The sequence below is a fragment of the Ctenocephalides felis genome, unplaced genomic scaffold, assembly GCF_003426905.1.
Source record: "Ctenocephalides felis isolate EL2017-DRISC unplaced genomic scaffold, ASM342690v1 CF-g0.4_SCAFFOLD_01346, whole genome shotgun sequence".
NCBI classification, from domain to species: domain Eukaryota; kingdom Metazoa; phylum Arthropoda; class Insecta; order Siphonaptera; family Pulicidae; genus Ctenocephalides; species Ctenocephalides felis.
This window is the reverse complement of record NW_020537500.1, coordinates 65,823-74,632: the sequence shown is the minus strand read 5'-3', so window position 1 is coordinate 74,632 and position 8,810 is coordinate 65,823.

The window sequence follows — 8,810 nt, the reverse complement described above, 5'->3', positions numbered from 1 at the left end:
TTTTTTATATTCATTTGATTGTAGGTCATTCCGTGCTTCTAAGCCTACAAATTAAAACGCCGTTTATTTATTTTTTTTAAGATAAGCCGATCAGCCGGAATCGCGGAGGAAGTGGGAGCTCTTTTTTACTGTCCAAATATGTGTTAATAAATGATAAAAAACTTGAAGCTCTAAATATTTACTGGTCGTAGAAAAAAAATTCTAAAATATCCCTAAAAACAGGCCGTCACATAGGAAGACTCCCTTAATAGATGCCACTAACTTAAAAATGAACACTTAGAAAACAATAGACACACAATTGCAATATTTATAGACTTAAAAAAAAGCCTTCGACACTGTAGACTACCAAATTCTTTTTCAGCGACTTAGAAATATGAGACTTGAGGGTACGATGCACAACATAATTCAAGACTTATCTGAAAGAAAAGTAAGGACCAAAATAGGAAATTGCTTCAGCTATAAAAAATTGGTCAAATGCGGAGTACCACAGGGAACAGTCCTAGGTCCACTATTATACTTAATATATATTAACACCTTAAAGGGACAAAAATTCAGAAGGTAGATACATAGTGTACGCAGATGACACCATGATTAAATACGCTGATAAAAATTTGAAGAAACTAGAAAAAATCAATGATGACTTAAAGAAATATACAACATGGCTGACAAAAAATAAACTCACTATAAATACAGATAAAACTAATTATATATTTTTCCGACGTAACAAAATTAAGAAAATAGGCATATAAAAATATTAATCAACGATACTGAAATAAAAGAAATAGAAAAAACTAAATATTTGGGTATGATTATAAACCAGAAACTAGAATGGAGGAGACCAAATTGAAAAAATCAAAGAAAAAATTGCAGCACTTTCTGGAGCCATAAGAAGAATATGACATCTTGGAATTAAGAACAAGGAACTAATATTAAAATCTCATATAATGCCGATTATGACGTACGGCATCACGATTTGGAGTCAAACAACAAATAAAAATATAAAGACACTACAAAGAATGATAAATAAAGCAATAAAATCAACTTACAATTACCCCTACCTCACCCCGACAAAAGAACTTCTACAAAAGACAAAGAACATACCACTACACAAAACAATAGATATAGAAAAATGTATACTAATATTCAAAATAAAAAAACAAAATCAAAACTTGCACCACAATAGAGACAAACCAGAATATACACGACCATCAAATGAGACAAAACCGAAACTTTCACATGAAACATGCTAAAACTAGTAAAGGACTTGCAAGTCCTCCGAGAAGTGCAAGCAGCCTTTACAATAAACTACCGGACGAACTAAAGACAATGACGGACCTAAACTGTTTCAAAATTAAATTGAAAAATTACATAAAAGATAAATGAGATAAAATTCCTTATTTTAAATACTATATTACTTTTGTTCTGTAAAAATATTAATTACAATTAAGTATAAGTACGTATGTATGCAAGCGTTCTGTATATATATATATATATATATATATATATATATATATATATATATATGTGTGTGTGTGTGTGTAATAATAGTAATAAGTAAAAATATATAGATGTCTTAATGTAAGTCTGTTGCATAAAATTTAGATTTTATTTTTGTTATAATTGCTGTGATCTCTCACACCAGAACAATTGTCTGACTGAGATACAGTATGTACGAATTATATCAAATAAATAAAAAAAATGTATTAAATTAAAAAAAAAATGTTCGTAAGTGTTTAAAACTTCTTTGACTGATCTCTGACATACAAAGACGAAGATACGGAACAAAGAGTACAGATACAAAACAATACAAACCGAAACTTTCACATGAAACATGCTAAAACTAGTAAAGGACTTGCAAGTCCTCTGAGAAGTGCAAGAAGCCTTTACAATAAACTACCGGACGAACTAAAAACAATGACGGACCTAAACATTTTCAAAATTAAATTGAAAAATTACATAAAAGATAAATGAGATAAAATTCCTTATTTTAAATACTACATTACTTCTGTTCTGTAAAAATATTAATTACAATTAAGTATAAGTACGTATGTATGTACGCAAGCGTTCTGTGTATATGTGTGTATAATAGTAATAAGTAAAAATATATAGATATCTGAAAGTCTGTTACATAAAATTTAAATTTTATTTTTGTTATAATTGCCGTGATCTCTCATACCAGAACAATTGTCTGACTGAGATACAGTATGTACGAATTATATCAAATAAATAAATAAAAAACATGTATTAAATTAAAAAAAAAATATTCGTTAGTATTTAAAACTTCTTTGACTAATCTCTGACATACAAAGGACAACAAATTGCAACATTAGTATAACATTAACCAGTTCAATTCTAGAAACCTTAAAACAATACAAGCTTTAACTCCAAAATTTGTCTATCAAAATAAACAAAATATAAAGCCAAAACTTGACAAAACATGATCAAAATAATAAGTAGCTTATAATCCGGACTAATAAAATCTGACAAAAAAAGATATCAATTGTATCAGAGTGACTTTTATATTCAACTTCATATCTCAGAACAAAACAAATACATACATGGTTTTTGAATAGCTGGTCATAAAAAATTAAAATTCCACGGTTATTGACATCCTTGCAAACTGTTGACCGCATATGAATAAATATAATAATAAATAATAATATTTCGATAAATCGAAACTTTGCAGAGAAAGAAAGAAATGCAGACAAAAAATGCTCTAAGTAATGCTATAATAACTAGAGTAGATGTGGAGACACCAATCCACATACTTTACATACATATATCTTAGCTACCATTTGTATCAAACAAATGGTCATCAGAAGGTGAATAATCTAAAATATAATTTTGGCTCAAAATCGTTTATCACAATACATCATTTTTATACCTCAAATAACTCCTATATTTATATTATGGGAACCACAGATGTTCAAAAGCCGGTGAAGAAATACTATTCAACATGAGAAAGCACTTGCATGATAGATAGAACATTACATAGGTCATGCACAGAAAATATATATGAAGAACCTTTAGGACTTCCAATTCAATTTTATTTGGAAGAGTCAACAGATAATGCTACAAAAACAGTTATTAAGTTATACAAAATCTTACATCATCACACAGTCCACAAAAACATTCATTTATAAAAATCTAGGCACATCAACCTATGTTTTTCTCCGGCAAGACATTATAATAAAACCTTTTCTTACAACCTTACAAAGTTTTAGGAAAACAACCGATTTAAGCTGAACGTATCAGGCCAGCCTAAATAGTTCTCTGAGACAGATTAAAGCCAGCCTATACAACATCCGATGATACACAAGAAAAATACACAACAAGAATCGAAAGGAAGGTACGTTTCCAAAATTACGAAGAATACTTTCTTTTACTGAGTAACCATACTTGTGTGATCATAGCCGATTTATTTTAAGTAGTTATAGTGAGTTTTTACGTGGTTTATATCAATAGAAGAACAAAGTGATATATGAAATAATATTTTCAATGAAACTATAATTTGTTTTATGCTAAAATATTAACTAAAGCAGACAATGTCATTAATGCAAATGTTTTACAGTTTGAAAGTGATTCAGAAGACAGCAATTCCGATAATTAAATTAACAATAAAAGCAATGTTATCACTACACCTTAGCTAGAAAATGATTTAGTAGAAAATCTTTCAGAATAATATGTAAACATGTCAGGGAAGAAATTATTCAACTATTCAACATGATGATATGTATCATCAGAAGGCTTAGATTCATAATAAACCAGGAATGTACCAGGAAAACCTACTTTGCTATGCTCCATTTTGTAATTTCATGTCCATTCCATATTAGCAAAATGTACCTTAAAATGTTTCATGGAATACAAATTACTTTAGACGGTCTATTATTCAAGTTACCTCATGTAGCTATAAAAAATAGAATATATAGTTTTCTTCGGTAATATATTCACATAACCGCTCATCATTTTTATTGTTTCTTCATCGACATATGAAATTATAAAATATTGTAATATTTTATATATTCAAATGTAAATATATTTTTAGATCTTATCAAAAAGAAAAAACATATCCTAATCCACAATTATTGAAATAAAAGAAGCATGTACCTCAAAAAAACCTTGCTCTCAAATTGAAACGAAATCGACAAAGAACAAAGTACGTACGCAACTTAATAATTTAATAAATAATACGAACATAAGTTTGGAATTAAATGAATAACATGTAATAACGTTATTAGCGAGTTCTTCGCATATAAAATCGAGGCGACTTCTTTCACATATTAAATTAGTAAGAAAAATCATCAATCAATCAAAATTACTAACCTGTAAATAATTTTATCGACAACCCATGCCATTTTATCAATCGTCCACTAAAGCACTGGATTTAAACAAAACTGAACTTAACATCAAAAACCACTTGTTGAAACTATATACCTAGTAGACACGCCGCTGGGTGTTGCTACTATCTTATTGTTTATATTATAAGATTATTGTTAGCAATCTCTGCTTAATGTTAATGCCCATGTAAAACAGATTGCAGAGTAAATTAAATTTTAAAAAAACTTGTTGAAACTATTGCGCAACGCCTCACGTCATAGATTGGGAATGCAAATAATGGTAGAGCGAATGTAAGGGTGCCGGCACAACTGTCCATAGTGTGAGTCGCGGCCAGTCGCGGCGTTCGTTAAGCTCACACGTTATAAGCAGAGAGGCAGCAGTGAATCTTTTGAATAACGGTGTTACTGTAAGGCTAAAAATATTCGTACTGGTGAATCTTAAGGTGCGTCCACACCTAACGAACGAACATGAACAAGCAATTGCGTACCAGAACGAACGGCAACGAGCATAGTGTGGACGCCACAACGAACACAAACAAACATGGCGAGCAATGTTCCACAACTTGTCGGTACACCAAAGAAAATTGTTCGTTCATGTGAGAACTCGTATGTGCAGTGTGGACTTGACCACGAATGTAAACATTTTTCTTTTTTTATGTTAAAATGACATTTAATAATTCGACGATTCAAAGTGGGTTATTTTAAAATAATACGTAATTTCAGAAAATTTAAGACAAGAAATGCTACCTGCTTCATTGCAACGGATCTATAAACAAAGCCTTTTGTTGATACTTTGTCATAGTCTGAAAATTCCAAAAACGCCTATGTGGGTTGGGTTTCATCATTATTTTAATGAAGAGTCACAAATTCATAAAGAAAAAAATTCATATTTAACACCAATTAATGTGTCAGCGACAAATGCATCCGTTGTAGTCGAAACGATGAAACAAAGCCAAAATATTGCTACAGAGAAACCAGCTTCTGATAATTTATTTATACATTTAGGTTCATTCCATATAATGTTAGCATAGTTCAGAGTCATTGGAAAATATATTGAAGAACGTGGAATAATGAACGTTGCAGTCGAAAGCGAGATAATTGCAAATGGATCAATAGATGGGTTTTTAACAGAAAAACACTTTTACTTAACCGATGTAAACGACTGCATCCATTAATGGCTCTTTTTTTAAATTTGAATTTTATGCTTCCAATCTTTCGTTGAAAAAGAAAATATTTTATTACATGAAACCGTAGAGCAGCACTTATGATCTGATTTATTTGGTAATGATGAATCATTTGGAAATATAATAGAGGGTGACAAAATATCGACATTGATAAATCGATATCAATCATACAAAGAAGAATGCAGAGTTGGAATCTTTGGAAAAAGGGCACAATTTTATAATGTTTATATAGATTTGATTAATCATTTTCAATTATTGAGTTAAAGCATAAGAATTGGCGATTTTGCTTTATATAAATATTATTTTATCACAAATTTCAAATATATTTTTTGTTACCAACCAATTATTCGCGATGGCTGGTAAAATACCATGACAATTTGTTAAAAGTAGGACTTACTCATCCATTTATTGCTAAATCCATGGACGATGGATACCTTGGCATCAAACGAACAAATAAATCATTCTCAAGATAACTAATAGATTTAGTCCTTGAGCAAACGATCAATGCAGATGCAGGAAAAAGATTGACTGGTGTGATTTAATTCACCAATTCTATTTCTGCACGACAGCGATGGGCTAGAAGTCACGATATAAGAACATCAATTATATCTTCTACAATGGACGTGACAGGTTTAATGAGGAAAAATGATGCGTCAATGAATCTAGAAGAATATGCCATAAAAAGAAACTCTATACAATTGTGGAAATTTTACAATACTTTTGAATTTTTCTTAAATCCGTTTCAATTAAATTTAGATATAAATTGCCTTTATAATATTGGTAATGGTGCAAGTAGCTTCGAGTGCAAGAGTATCTATTGAATTTTCTGAAAATAGATGAAAATTTGAAAGAAACATTTATTTCTGAAGGGTAAGAGATTTGAAGAAAAAACATCACAGGTGAAAATTATGAATTGTGCTTCAGAAAAAAAGAAGAAACCTATTAAAGTTGGTAATAAAATTCACGAAATTCGTGTCCAACGTGATTTATTTGGTTGGGTCAATTTGAACTTTTGGTCAAAACTGACCGCTTTTACTATAGAATATTTAGCGAAAAATGTGAAATTAATTAAAAACTCACGAAAACTTTAATATTATTTACTCATGCAATTATAAATTTGAATTAAAAATAATAAAAAAAGTTAACATGAACGGGATTCGATCCTCCGACGATACGCATAAACATACGCAAAAATGAAAGTTCAGTCACTTTACCACTAGGCTACGACTGAACTGATAACAGTGCACGTTGCAAGCTATGTGTAGCGCTATGGTATAGCGCGCTGCTAAAATGCAAACTTTAATTTTTATAATTAAACCGCTTTTCATATGCCTCTAATGTTTTACCACGGTCAGTTTGGGCATAAAAACTACAACTGTGCCAAATTTCATCAAAATCCGAGACGAGCAATGCGCGGGTTCTCCTTGTCAGTGCAGTGCTCTAATATTGAGTTACTCTAATGTGTTCACGCATATTCATATTCAATTAAGTACCAAAGAAGCCCTTTAATAATTTTAATCTTATCATTTTCAACACTTTGCAATATAACATTAGCATTCAGTTAATCACAGATGAATATTCGTATGTTAGCTATGTTGCTGAGTATGGTAATAATATTACACAGTGATCTACAACAACAAATTACTACAATCATTTATGAACATCTAAAAATTAATATTATTGAAATTACTAAATGAGATTTAATATTATAGAAATTACTCAATTTACTTAAATTTCCTGTCAAGAAGCTGAGGCGATTTTATTAAGAGAGCCAATGTCTATAGTCTTTAATGAAATCGCAAACAGCCTTTTCTGAATTTCCAAATTGAAAGACAACGGATTAAAAACAACTCAAAGAATTGAATTAATTAGGAATAGAAAATGATTGTAATAATATTTAGAAGAAAAATTTCATGAATACATATGATAAAGGGATAAACAGGAAACTTAGAAGCTATTTCACTTGCGAATCTTCTCATGCATTATACTGAAAAACCAAACGGAGAGTATAGTAAACGTGTAGTAAGAACCACAAATCGTAAGATATAGAAATTACGACATAAATAATGATATCACGGATTATAACTATTTTCCCTTTCGGCATGAAGAAAATGATATTCACAATGAAATGATATTTGCTAAAATTTACGATGATTACTATCAACATAAATTTTAGAAAGAAGAAAAATCTTTCTGTTAATTTCAGACTAATCGTAACAACTTTTTGATCAGATAAAAACATTGAAATAAACTTAACAAAACAGGTACTATTATGGAGCGTCATATTTCACTTATAAGAAAAAGTACAATGATGAAAGGTGGTCCAATAGGGATTCCTTTAGGTCCTGTTTTAGCCGATTTGGTATTGCAACCACCACAACAAATCATAAAAATATCTCATATTCTAAATTCGTTACTTTATAAACAATTAGCTTATTTCGAATGTCGATGACACGTTAATATTACTTAATAATTGTGATTTAGATAACGTTTTTTAAAAAAAATGACTACAATCCGTTTTTGCAATTCACCCAAGAACTTGAAACTGATTTTCCTTTACATTTTCTTGACCAAAAACTTATTAATAAAGACGGTAATGTTTCACAGATTGGTATAGAAATGACAGTTGGTCTTGACGATTCTTCAGATCCTGAAAGATAACTTTTAAGTCATCCAAAGTGGAAAACAAAATGTCGCACTGATGAAACTGCAGCTAATGCTAATAATAATAATAATGGAATTAAAAATCAAGATAACAGTAGATTACAAAAAATGCTTTTTATTATCATTATTTAAAGCAAGCTACCTAATAATCTTATAAAAGATTTACAAAATTCCATTAAAGGACAGCTATTATTTAATAAATGATGAAGAGACCGAAAAATGAACTCTTAGAAGAAGCTCTATATTGTTAATTTTTACAAAAACGATCAACAAGACAACCGATATCTGGGTCTTTGCTCTGTGAAAAGGCATTACAGTTAAATGAAAAATTAGGCGGCGATGAATCGTTTGTGGCAAGTAGTGGATTGATTTTTGTTGATATCTATGTGCGTATTTGTTATTTTTGATAAACAAAACATTATATTCTTCATAATTTGGATTATTCGTATGCCTATCGACAACAATTAGTCCGGATAATCAAGGTTCTACTACTGGAATATATATATATATATATATATATATATATATATATATATATATTATGTTTATTTTAAAGAGGTGCGAAAAAAATCTTCATAAGACACCGCCATCGTTGATACTCCATCCTGCAGCAGATAACGATGGA